The sequence below is a fragment of the Phyllobates terribilis genome, unplaced genomic scaffold (genome assembly GCF_046119375.1).
Source record: "Phyllobates terribilis strain yellow unplaced genomic scaffold, ASM4611937v1 Scaffold_1__5_contigs__length_1240528914, whole genome shotgun sequence".
Classification (NCBI taxonomy): Eukaryota; Metazoa; Chordata; class Amphibia; order Anura; family Dendrobatidae; genus Phyllobates; species Phyllobates terribilis.
This window is the reverse complement of record NW_027362761.1, coordinates 357,981,829-357,994,539: the sequence shown is the minus strand read 5'-3', so window position 1 is coordinate 357,994,539 and position 12,711 is coordinate 357,981,829. Positions and strand designations below refer to the sequence as shown.

At 45.0% G+C, this 12,711-nt stretch overlaps 1 protein-coding gene across 2 annotated transcripts in view; it reads left to right on the top strand.

Annotated features, from left to right (window-relative positions):
* The first annotated feature begins 456 nt into the window (after nt 1-456).
* The window catches only part of LOC141261631 (3'-5' RNA helicase YTHDC2-like), a 190,200-nt gene continuing 177,945 nt past the window's right edge, over nt 457-12,711 (top strand). For both annotated transcript variants that reach the window (XM_073676231.1, XM_073676229.1), the window contains exon 1: nt 457-510. The gene's annotated coding sequence lies outside the window, so the exon portion shown is untranslated. The remainder of the gene's footprint in view (nt 511-12,711) is intronic.

Sequence of the window (12,711 nt, the reverse complement as noted above, 5' to 3'; positions counted from 1 at the left end):
CATAGTGTCCGCAGCATACACCCATGTTTTTTGTGTCCCCAAATGAAGCATTAACCCCCCCACCCCAAATCACCCCCAGCGATGGTCCCCAGGATTAATCCCCCCACATCAACCCGAGGGCCCCAAAAGCATAAACCCCCCCAAATCCCACCAGACCACCCCCCCTCAAGCATAAACCCACACCAGCCGCCTCCCCAAGCATAAACCCCCTACCCCCAAAGCCCAGCAGATGGCCCCCTACAAAAACATTCCCATCGTGCACCATCATCCCCCCCCCCAGAGACCCCAAAGGCATGCACCATCCCCCCCAGAGCCCGCACAAACAAGCAGCATGCCCCCACAGACCACCCAAAGGAATGAGAAGCGTTTACCATACCCGTATATGGAAGGAAGCAGTCTTCGCGCTGAGCATTCTGGGAACGTGGCGTGACGTCAGAGTAACCTAGCAACTCACGCCACTGTCTCCTTCCCGCCAGATTCTAGCGCGTGAAGTGCTCGCGGGCGCCGCGGGTAGGTGATGAGGGGGTGAGGTGATTGATAGACGGGTGAGGTGGGTGGAGCGGGCGGCCTGGTGAGTGTATGCACCATGCACACAGGGCGAGCAGCCCCCTCACATGGCTGTCAGGGCCAGCTTTCCATCATTCCGGATTATCCAATACTCCAGACTAATGTCCTCTCACGGTAGAGTCCTGATGGGCACCGTTCAGGCCGGGGGGCTGGTGGCCCAATGTTTACTGATCATAGTGGTGATGTGAGGGCATGCTGCTGTGCGCAGAGGCCCCTGCTCTGCCTAATGGGGGGTTGCCCATTCTTAGATGGTTTGTCCAATGGAAGCCCCCTCTATTTCTTCCATATGTTAAAGCATGGCAATATTCACATGATGTAAAATAGGGATGATGAATATTATACATAAAACTCTGGAAACATGGGGAGATCTCTCTTAAGAGTTGGCAAATGTGGATGCACCCAGGGTGAGTGTTGTGCCAATGTGTTTGTTGTGTGTAATGCCGGGATGCCCAGTGTCCAAATGTGTAACCGCAGGGCCGGCATGAAGGTGGAGCTGTTAGAGGATGACATTTTACACCTCAGACACCCAAGAAGGACGTCCCTAAAAGCCGCCATTTACGCTGATGAATTAGCCCTCATTAAGCATCAGACATAATTTTTTCTAAATCCGTGTACTGGATCGGATTTTTACCATCAGTGTGGCATCCACTTTTCTCTTAGGGATCGTTCACACAACCATATTTTCGCTCCGAATCCTGTCCGTGAATAAAACGGGCAGCGGTTGGGCCAATGTTATTCAATGGGGTAGTGCAGATAACCATTTTTTCACTAGTTAGTGAACTGAATTCGATTAGGTTAACCGAATCTACGTGTGAAAAAAAAATCGCAGCCTGCACTAGTTACTTGTGTAAATCAGATGAGACTCGACCATTGAAGTCATTGGGTGCGCAAATAAAATCGGACGTCATACGGAGCCACAGTATAACGTCTGATTTTTACAGACACATTGCAATTCTGTAACAGGAAATTGTAAATGAGTAATAGCTGCTGTAAAAAAAATCTAATTGCATATGGACTGTGCACAGATGACAAGTGAGAAAATAATCGTCCCACTTTTCGTGATGAAACTGAGCAGTTTTTCATACGCTCGTGTGAACCTAACCTTTTGCAAACAGTAAAAATTTCAAAGCTTTTGGCCATTAAACAGGAAAAAATGCCAGCACTTGGATGGTATCAGTTTGCTCTCTGAGTTTTTCACTCATTGACTCTAATGGGTGGGTTTGATCAGTGACTCCGTTTGTTTTTGTGGTCAATCCATACAAAATGGCTGTCATGTGAGCCATAGACTGTAATGGGTCTGTATTCTATCCTTGGAAAACACAAAACACACACATCTGAATGAGGACAAAGTAAACGCAGACTCTGCAGGAGAGGAGATTGTATGAGAGTTACAGAATTCCAAAAATCCGATTGCCCAGTCTTGTGAATGGGACCTCATGCAACTTTATTTTCCAACAATGCTATATTGGGCTGCGGGCCCGCAATGCTTTTTTTGCCGCGGAATTTCCGCAACGAAAACGCTTAAAAAAACGCTTGGTAATACTTGACATGGTCCCCAATGATAATCGGCATGTGCTGTGCACATGCTATGGAAATTTCCGCTGTGGATTATCATTGCGGAAAAATAATCTGCATGTCCATTAATTTTGTGTACATGCTGCGTAATTGCCACCATTGACTTGCATTGAATCACATAATATCCGTATGACTACATGTGCACATGCGGATATTAAGCGATTCAGTGTGCAGATGGTACTCAGGTCTGGAGAAGAGGATACTCTCCTCCAGACCTGGGTACCATAGTACCTGTAAAAAAAAACATCAAAACATTATACTCATCTCCTGATGGCCCCCGGTCTCGATAGTGATGCGTCCTCGCTCCCCGGCAGCTCGCGATGGTCTAAAAGGACCTGCTATGACATAATTTAGTCATGTGACGGGTCACGCGACCGCTGACTGTGGTCACGTGACCTGTCACATGACTAAATGACGTCATGGAAGGTCCTTTTATACCATCGCGAGCCGCCGGTGAGACCGAGGGCCATCAGAAGGTGAGTATAATTTTTTTTTTTTACCATTTTTATTCATTTTTTTTTTTTACTAATGTGGTCACACTATATAAATCCATGCCGGTTGCATGGATTTATATAGTGTGACCACGTTGTCAAGCACTTTTCCAACTGGTGCTAAAATCGCTTGAAAAAGCGCTTGATAACCCGCATGCAGTAATGCATGCAAAAGCTCTTGACAAACGCTTCTACCTGGCAGGAAAAACGCATGTAAAATCCACAGGCGTTTTTCCTACCAGGGAGATGCGGAAAAATTCTGCAGCATTTCTGCATCGTGGGCACTTAGCCTTGATATATGCTTGCTGAAGAAAGTTACATTAATCGTATATAAAAGGGATATTCCTGGTGGTGAAAGCTATCGACTTTTCACAGGATAAGTGATCACTTTCTCAATTTGCAGACATGGTGTTTTGAGGTGTTGCCCCTCCTCAGTGCAAAGTATATGATCTGATTTGGCGAGATTTGGCTTTTATCCTAAGTCATATTGCAAGGCTCGTTGAGGGGTCTATATTGACTTTTAGGATCGCTGCTTCCAATAGGTGGCGCTAGAGTTCTAGTCCTCTTCCTCTCTGAAGAGACAATTTGCCTATTTAATTTCCCACCGGAGCATGAATGGCTTTTAAGTCTCCCACTCTGACATGCCAGGCTTGACATGTCACTCTTCACAAGGAGGAACATTACCCCTTAGACCGCAGTCCAGAGTCTCTCACTTTGCCAAATCAGATCTCATACTTTGCACTGATGAGGGGCAACACCCCAAAACACCGTGTCTGCAAATTAAGATTCTGGTTTGGGTTTTATCCTAAGTCATATGGCAATCTTCAAGGGTTGATATTAACTTTTAGGAATAGGTGGCGCCAGAGTTCTTGTCCTCTTCCTCTCTGAAGAGACAATTTGCATAGAAAAATGGTTGGAATTCCTAAACGTTTCACCAGATATTTTTTCTTCAACCCCCTTTAATTAAACCTGTAAGTCTACACTTCAATCGTATCTCAGTTTCACTTTAAATCTAAAATAGTGGCATGCAGAGTCCAAATATTTCTGTATCTAAGGCTAAGTGCCCACGTAGCGTTTTTCAAGCGTATATGCTGTGGAATTTCCGCAGCATAGACGCTTGTTAAACGCATGGTAATCCGCACCCCATGGTCCCCAAGGGGATGCCACAAGTTCTATGCCAATGCTACCTATTTTTCCGCAGCGTTTATGCTGCGCTCAAAAATCCGCAGCATGTCCATTAATTTTGCGGAAGCGCGGCGTAATCGCCGCCATTGGCTTGCATTGAGACTCACATAATCCGTGTCAGTACATTTGTACAAGCAGATTATATGCGTTTCAATGTGCGGATGGTACCCAGTTCTGGAGGAGAGGAGACTCTTATCCAGACCTGGGTACCATTGTACCTGTAAAAAAAAAAGAATAAAATAAAAAATAAAGTTTATATTCACCTTCCGACGGCCCCCGGTCTCCTTCCCTTTGCTTGCGGGCAGGACTGTAGGACCTTCGGTGTTGTCACAGTCATGTGACCGCAGGCCCTTCAGTTCAGTGTCCCGCAATCAGCTGGCAGACAGGAGCGAGCGCAGCATCACACGCCGGGCCATCAGAAGGTAAGTATAGGTTTATTTTTAAACATTTTTACTGTCACACTATATAAATCCATGCTGTTTGCATGGATTTATATAGTGTGACCTAGTTGTCAAGCACTTTCCAAGTGATGCTAAAATCGCCTGAAAAGTGCTTGTCAACCCGCATGCAGAAACGCATGTGAAAACGCTTCAAATCCGCATGTATTTGGCAGGAAAAACGCATGCACAATCTGCATGCGTTTTTTTCTGCCAGGGAGATGCAGAAATGATGCAGAAATTTTCTGCTTCATTTCTGCATTGTGGGCACATAGCCTAACTGTATGTATAGTCTAGGTAAGCAGGCTGAAGAAGGCTTGGGGACCCAACTCTTGGACTAATCGACTCGTCCCCAGCTTGAATCTTGAATAGAAGAAAGGGTGTAGTATTCAGCAGCAGCCACTAGACCAGGGATGTCCAGCTCAAACACACAGAGGGCCAAAATAAAAAACTTGGACAAAGTCGTGGGCCAACTAGTGTGTGTGTATATATATATATATATATATATATATAATTGTCTTATCCCGTCTGTCTGTCTGTCTGTCCAGGAAATCCCGCGTCGCTCATTGGTCCGGTCGCGGCCACTCAGCAACGCGGGATTTCAGAAAAAAGATGGCGGCTGTTAGCGGTTCATCTGCTGGACGGAGGTCAGCGGCGATGCAGCCTGGAGATGAGCGGCGCTAGCAGCAGAACTACCCCGACCTGCTGCGCCGCTGACCTCCATGCGGTTAACGTCGGGAGATCAGCGGCTTGGCCCGCTGATCTCCCGACGGCAAGTGTGAACGGAGGACCGGGGAGCGGCGCCACCGGTCGGGATGCTTCTGCTGAGAGCAGCCGCTCATCTCCCAGCTGCTCGCAGCGGAAGTACCCGGCCGGCAACCGTGACCAATCAGCGATTTTGGCGCCAAATTTAAACACCGCTCTGCTGATTGCGCCCGGTCGGCCGCATACATATTCTAGAATACCTGATGCATTAGAATCGGGCCACCATCTAGTACAGTATAATGTTCCCCACAAAGTCTTCCATACAGAATAATGGGTCCCACATAGTCCTCAATACAGAATAATGGGTCCCACATAGTCCTCAATACAGAATAATGGGTCCCACGTAGTCCTCAATACAGAATAATGGGTCCCACGTAGTCCTCAATACGGAATAATGGGTCCCACGTAGTCCTCAATACGGAATAATGGGTCCCACGTAGTCCTCAATACAGAATAATGGGTCCCACGTAGTCCTCAATACAGAATAATGGGTCCCACGTAGTCCTCAATACAGAATAATGGGTCCCACGTAGTCCTCAATACAGAATAATGGGTCCCACGTAGTCCTCAATACAGAATAATGGGTCCAACGTAGTCCTCAATACAGAATAATGGGTCCCACGTAGTCCTCAATACAGAATAATGGGTCCCACGTAGTCCTCAATACAGAATAATGGGTCCCACGTAGTCCTCAATACAGAATAATGGGTCCCACGTAGTCCTCAATACAGAATAATGGGTCCCACGTAGTCCTCAATACAGAATAATGGGCCCCACGTAGTCCTCAATACAGAATAATGGGCCCCACGTAGTCCTCAATACAGAATAATGAGCCCCACGTAGTCCTCCATACAGAATAATGAGCCCCACGTAGTCCTCCATACAGAATAATGGGCCCCACGTAGTCTTCCATACAGAATAATGGGCCCCACGTAGTCCTCCATGCAAAATAATGGGCCCCACATAGGGGTGGTGGTTCTGGTGTCGCGGGCCAAATAACATCACTCTGTGGGACAGAGTTTTACATGTATGCATTAGACAGTGTATGAACAGATGTGTTCTTCCTCGTAAATTGATTATATCCAGCAACCATCTGAACAAATTATAGCTGATCGGTGGATATACTGGGTGTCTGATCTCCACGAGTCTTATATTGATGACCTATCCTACAGATATGTTATTAATATGTAAGATTCGGACAACCCCTTTAAATTTTAAAGTGAAGCACAGTTGGGGGGAGGGATTGGGGTTTAACTTAGAATGGTAGTATGTGATTTGTTTTGGGTTTAATCATTTGTAGCAGGTAGAATGTAGAGTCTGAAGCTTGAATTTTAGTTTTCGAACGATACCAGACTTAACATCCAGGTGGAGAATCCAAGAACTAGCCTGTTTTCTAGTTCTGGCTGTGTCTAAGGCTACATTCACTCATCCATTGCACATTTTTTAAACTGACAACACACACGTACTCAGGGTTTCATTGATCCACAGACAGATCTTTTTTTAAAAAAACAAATCCGTGAGATTGATTGTGTCCTATTCTATTATGGATCGGATTGTCAATGAAGATCTATTAAAAACAGATGAAAACCAGAAGTTTTTTGTTATGTTTCATCCATTGTTAACTTGATCCATTATCAAGTGCAAATGAACAAAAAAAGGTCAGATAGGTGACCTACAGTTTTCAAAACGCTGGGTATTCGAGAGTGTTAGATCATGCTAGAATAAATGCATATCTCATTGCTCTCCTGTAGTGCGCTGAGCTTCTGTGGTGCAAGTGTCCCACCTAGAACATTATTCACAGCAGGAGTCTCACTGCATAATAGGAGGGAGAAATAGTGTGGGCAGGGATTTATCCATTTTAAGCCTGAATACAACCCCTGGCAAAAATTTTGGAATCACCGGGCTCGGAGGATGTTCAATCAGTTGTTTAATGTTGTTGAAAAAAAGCAGATCACAGAAATGGCACAAAATTAAAGTAATTTCAAATGGTAACTTTAGGGCTTTAAGAAACACTAAAATCAAGAAAAAAATTGTGGTACTCAATAAGGGTAATTTTTTTCAGACCAAGCAGAGGGAAAAAATGATGGAATCATTCAATTCTGAGGAAAAAATTATGGAATCATGAAAAACACACAAAAGAACACTCCAATATATCACTAGTATTTTGTTGCACCACCACTGGCTTTAATAACAGCTTGCAGTCTCTGAGGCATGGACTTAATGAGTGACAAACAGTACTCTTCATCAATCTGGCTCCAACTTTCTCTGATTGCTGTTGCCAGATCAGCTTTGCAGGTTGGAGCCTTGTCATGGACCATTTTCTTCAACTTCCACCAAAGATTTTCAATTGGATTGAGATCTGGACTATTTGCAGGCCATGACATTGACCTTATGTGTCTTCTTTCAAGGAATGTTTTCACAGTTTTTGCTCTAAGGCAGGATGCATTATCATCTTGAAAAATGATATCATCATCCCCAAACATCCTTTCAATTGATGGGATAAGAAAACTGTCCAAAATATCAATGTAAACTTGGGGATTTGTTGAAGATGTAATGACAGCCATCTCCCCAGTGCCTTTACCTGACATGCAGCCCCATATCATCAATGACTGTGGAAATTTGCATGTTCTCTTCATGCAGTCATCTTTATAAATCTCATTGGAACGGCACCAAACAAAAGTTGCAGCATCATCACCTTGCCCAATGCAGATTCGCGATTCATCACTGAATATGACTTTCATCCAGTCATCCTCAGTCCACGATTGCTTTTCCTTAGCCCATTGTAACCTTGTTTTTTTTCTGTTTAGGTGTTAATGATGGCTTTTGTTTAGCTTTTCTGTATGTAAATCCCATTTCCTTTAGGTGGTTTCTTACAGTTCGGTCACAGACATTGACTCCAGTTTCCTCCCATTCGTTCCTCATTTGTTTTGTTTTGCATTTCCTGTTTTGGAGACATATTGCTTTAAGTTTCCGGTCTTGACGCTTTGATGTCTTTCTTGGTCTACCAGTATGTTTGCCTTTAACAACCTACCCATGTTGTCTGTATTTGGTCCAGATTTTAGACACAGCTGACTGTAAACAACGAACATCTTTTGCAACATTCGTGATGATTTACCTTCTTTAAAGAGTTTGATAATCCTCTCCTTTGTTTCAATTGACAACTATCGTGTTGGAGCCATGATTCATGTCAGTCCACTTGGTGCAACAGCTCTCCAAGGTGTGATCACTCCTTTTTAGATGCAGACTAACAAGCAGATCTAATTTGATGCACGTGTTAGTTTTGGAAATGAAAATTAACAGGGTGATTCCATAATTTTTTCCTCAGAATTGAGTGATTCCATAAATTTTTCCCTCTGCTTGGTCTGAAAAAAATTACCCTTACTGAGTACCACATTTTTTTCTTGATTTCTTTTAGTGTTTCTTAAAGCCCTAAAGTTTTCATTTGAAATGACTTTAGTTTTGTGCCATGTCTGTGATCTGCTTTTTTTCAACAACATTAAACAACCTGAATGAACATCCTCCGAGCCCGGTGATTCCCTAATTTTTGCCAGGGGTTGTAGTAGTCTCAGGATGGTGCTTTGTAGGTGGAGTTGGTGTGAGTGAGCGAGCTGTAGGATGAATACAGCTCTGGTAAAGAAGGCAGAGCTCATGGTCTTTTGAGAAATGTAGTCTAGAGATACAGAGGAAGAAATCAGAGTGTGAACAATAACAAACCACAAGGATGGCTGAAGGGTGAGCTAAAAAGCGAATTCACCCTGATTTGGGGGACTCCTTACAGGGACAGCCAGATTGTTTATTTTTTCCTGTCTGGAAAGACACCTTTAATAAGTTTCAGACTTCTGGCTGAGTAAAGGCAACCTGCCGGTCGGTTTATGCTGCCCAAATCAGAGCTTGGCTGCATGATTGCTGGCAGATACATTTTGGAGTTTCAGAGAAAATATAAGTAGCGAGCAGTGGACCATATGGAGAGAGGAGGCTAGTCCGGATTCTCCAGTGCTGCTCCAGATGATTGATAGGTCTCCATGATCTAGTGAGGGGAAACGTGTGAGATTGGGATCTATGATCAGCTTTTTCGTGTATCTCTGCAGGCTTAGATGAGTGTACAGGGATGGTTGAGGGATTGTGCAAATCCATTCCGATAGTTTAATTTTTGTTTGCACAAAGCACATCTGCAATTTAAACTATTTTTATTCATCATTTATCTAGTTTAGACACATGTATGTGGATACATTGTTGACTGCAAAACAACTGTGCACTTTAACAATGTGATGCATTTTCTGCATGACTGGACGTGTTAGTTGTTGCAAAAATTGTGCACTTTAACATTGTGAGTCAATTACTGCATTATTATATATTTGTTCCTTACCTTTAATTCTGTTGTTGCCCAATTAGATTACTAGTGTATAGGGTCAATAAGGGACTATAGCGAGGTCAAACGAGGAGGAGTGGGGGCGCCACTGCATTCACCACTATTTGGGTTCCAGCCCCAGTGGCAAAGAAAACAGAGGGTCAGAAATATTAACCCTATCCCTCCCTACTCTACACAATCTATATACTCGACATGTGTATTTTTATATCCTCCACTAACTTTATGTATTGTTCTTATCTATAGGAATAAAAGTAAAATTTTATAGGGCTCTTTTCTTTTTGTCTTCTTTTTTTTGATTGATGGGGCCCTGCAGAATTAATTGTTGTTTGGGCGGCATTAATCAGTTAACAGGTTCCCTTTAAGCATAAAATGTAAATGAGTGAGGCACTTGGTTGAACATTCTGGTTGCAAAGTTTGAGTCAATGATCAAGCACGTTACTTAATTGTAATGAATTCAAAACCCTTGGGAGTTAGGGATTGATTATTGTTTCTACGATGTTCTAGAGTAAAATGTACTTTAAAATTGTTTAACCCCTTCTCGACATATGATGTACTTGTATGTCATGTAGCTGGTCCCTTTCATTGCTTTCCTTAGTCTGTTTGGCCTTCTTTTTTTTTTTTCCCCGAGCCCGCATCTTTCCTGGCAGATGATGGCTGTGTTACTCAGCCATCATCTGTTAGTAAATGTCATCAATGGACCATAGTGGAGGCTGCGACTGTTAAACTGTTAAATGTCACTGTTGATTTGTTCTAACCACCCATTGATCCACCTATAACACAATGGTGGGGCGCCGATGGATTGCCTATTACCATTACTTCTGATAGCTAATTTATGGCTGGAGTTTAAAGGAGACCATGAATTTTTCAATACACAATTGAAGGTTCAAGTTCCCAGAGGGGACTATAAAATGCAATAAAAAATGTAAAAAAGCCTAAACATTTTTAAAAATACAAGATATAAAAATTTTAATCACCCTCTTTTTTTCCCCCCATTAAAAATAAAAAAAATACACCTGTTGTATCTCTATGTACCTAAAAGTTCAACCTATTAAAATATAAAATTAATTGACCCAATCGGTAAATGCTGTAATGAGAAACAGGATCAAAATGGCAGAATTTTTATTTTTCAACCTCTGCAACACCAAATAAAAAGCGATCAAAACATCAGCTCTAACCCAAAATGGTATTGATAAAAATGTCAGCTTAGGGTGCAAAATAAAATTTGCCATACGGCTCCATTGACCGAATAATGAAACCAGTGTACGGCTTAGAAAAGGGCGACACAAGTGAAATTTTCTTTTACGAATGTCTGTTTTTTTTTTTTCACCACATGTTTGGTTTCGCCGTAAGCGAACTGTCCTGTAGAATCATATTGCCATCCATTTTTACTGTATATCAAATGTCGTAAAAACAAAACCCACTTTGCATTTTTTTGCACAGTTTTGTCGCACTTAGAATTGTTTTGCCATTTTCCAGTAGATCACATGATAAAATGGATGATGTAATTCAAAAGTACAATTTATCCGCAGAAAACAAGCCCTAATACATCTTTCTTTATCGCTTCATTGGGGGACACAGGACCATGGGTGTATGCTGTTGTCACTAGGAGGTTGACACTAGGCAAAAAAAGAAAAAAGCTCCTCCTCCGCAGTATACACCCGCCTACAGGCACCAAGCTCACCAGTTTAAGCTTAGTGTCTGTAGGAGGTAGACCTGGATCCTACTGATCCAACCCCGTTGTGTTTTATTAATGTTTCTTCTTTATTTTTCAGATACAGCTCTTCAGGGTTAACAGGGAACACTGCGTCCCCTGTTATCCCCATTCTCAAGCGACCGAGAGAGCAGTGTGGCATTTCCCACATCGCCCACTCTCGGACCCGCTGGGCAAGACCTATCCCCTCTCTCCTTCGGGTGTCTCAGGGTGATTCTCGGTGGCCAGTCCTTGCCCATCCCCACCCCAGCCCCCTCCTCGGAGCGGCCTGGGAGGGAGACGGTGGTCACTACGGTGACCTTCCCCCAGATTCTGGGGTTGACACTGTCTCCTGCACTGTCCAGGACCGGTCAGTTCGGGAAGGAGGAAGAGCCAGGATCCCCCCTATCCACGGAGGACCTCCTGTGACCATCCTCAGAGGGCAAGAGGAAGAAGAGTCATCGGGAAAGGTACAATCCCTCCCTGCTGCCTCCTCAGCCCCATGTCCCTCACATCAGCTATGGCACAGAGTTGCCTATCAGCGGGCCCCTTAAATCCTGGGATAATAAGGGGGGCATCACATTTCCCCGCCGACGCTCGCTTACAGCAGCGCTTGTCCACGCCCCCTCTCCTCACATACATCAGGAAGCGAACCGGGGGCCTCGGACTCACAATAGCATGGCGTCCCCCACAGCCCCCCCCCTTCTCTGTTCTTTTTTGCACGGCATTTCTGCCCGCGCTTTCTCCGTTGGGGCGGCTCGGGGTGTGTTTTACTCTTTCTGGCAGGTATACGCCCCTCCTGGAAACCGGCCAATCTAGACCGAGGAGCAATATGACGCTTCCGTCACGCCCACTTTTATCCCGGGGGCCTATCAGCGGCCGAGTTCTTAAGCCCGCCCCCATCCCTTCTGCCTATTGGAGCATTTGCTCACCTAGCTTGCTCAGGGCAACATGCTCCGTTCCGGCTCCGCCCCTCTACGCTGCTCTCGGTCTGGCTCCGGCAGCATCATTCTGTCTGACTGCCTCATCACCGCAGCCCTACTACTGTCACCGCGGCTCCGGAGTTTCCGACGGGGGATACGGGACCATACCCATTCCAGACCGGGCAGGCCCTACTCTGACACCTCCACACACCACAGGCTCCCTCCTCTGCAGTATTCCTGGTTAGGCACATATGCCCAAAGCCAGGGAGCTTTCTGTCCGTCCCACTCACAAAGTCACAAATTACGCCTGTGCTCTTTGCAGTACTAAGTGGCCCGCGGGTCTGATAACGGCTTTCTGCTCGACCTGCAAGCCTCCCACCATGCTGGCACCCAAGACCCCCCCTGCCGCCCAGGACGAGGTAACTCCCCCTCCTCCGGAGTGGGCTGTTGCTGTGTCCCAGTCTATCTCTGACCTCACCAAGGTATCTCAATCTCTGGTGCAGGTCCTAGAACGCTTGCCCATGGTATCTACGGCCACCAGTGCTCCGAACGTTCCAACGGACGATTCGCAGGTACCCCTGCCCCCTCCTTCTAAGGGCAGACCGAGGGCACGTTCTCAGAAACGGACTCACACAAGCTCATCCTCCAGCTCTCCAGACTCCAAATTGCTCCCTGCATCTCACACCTCTTCCCCAGAGGTCGCTCCGGG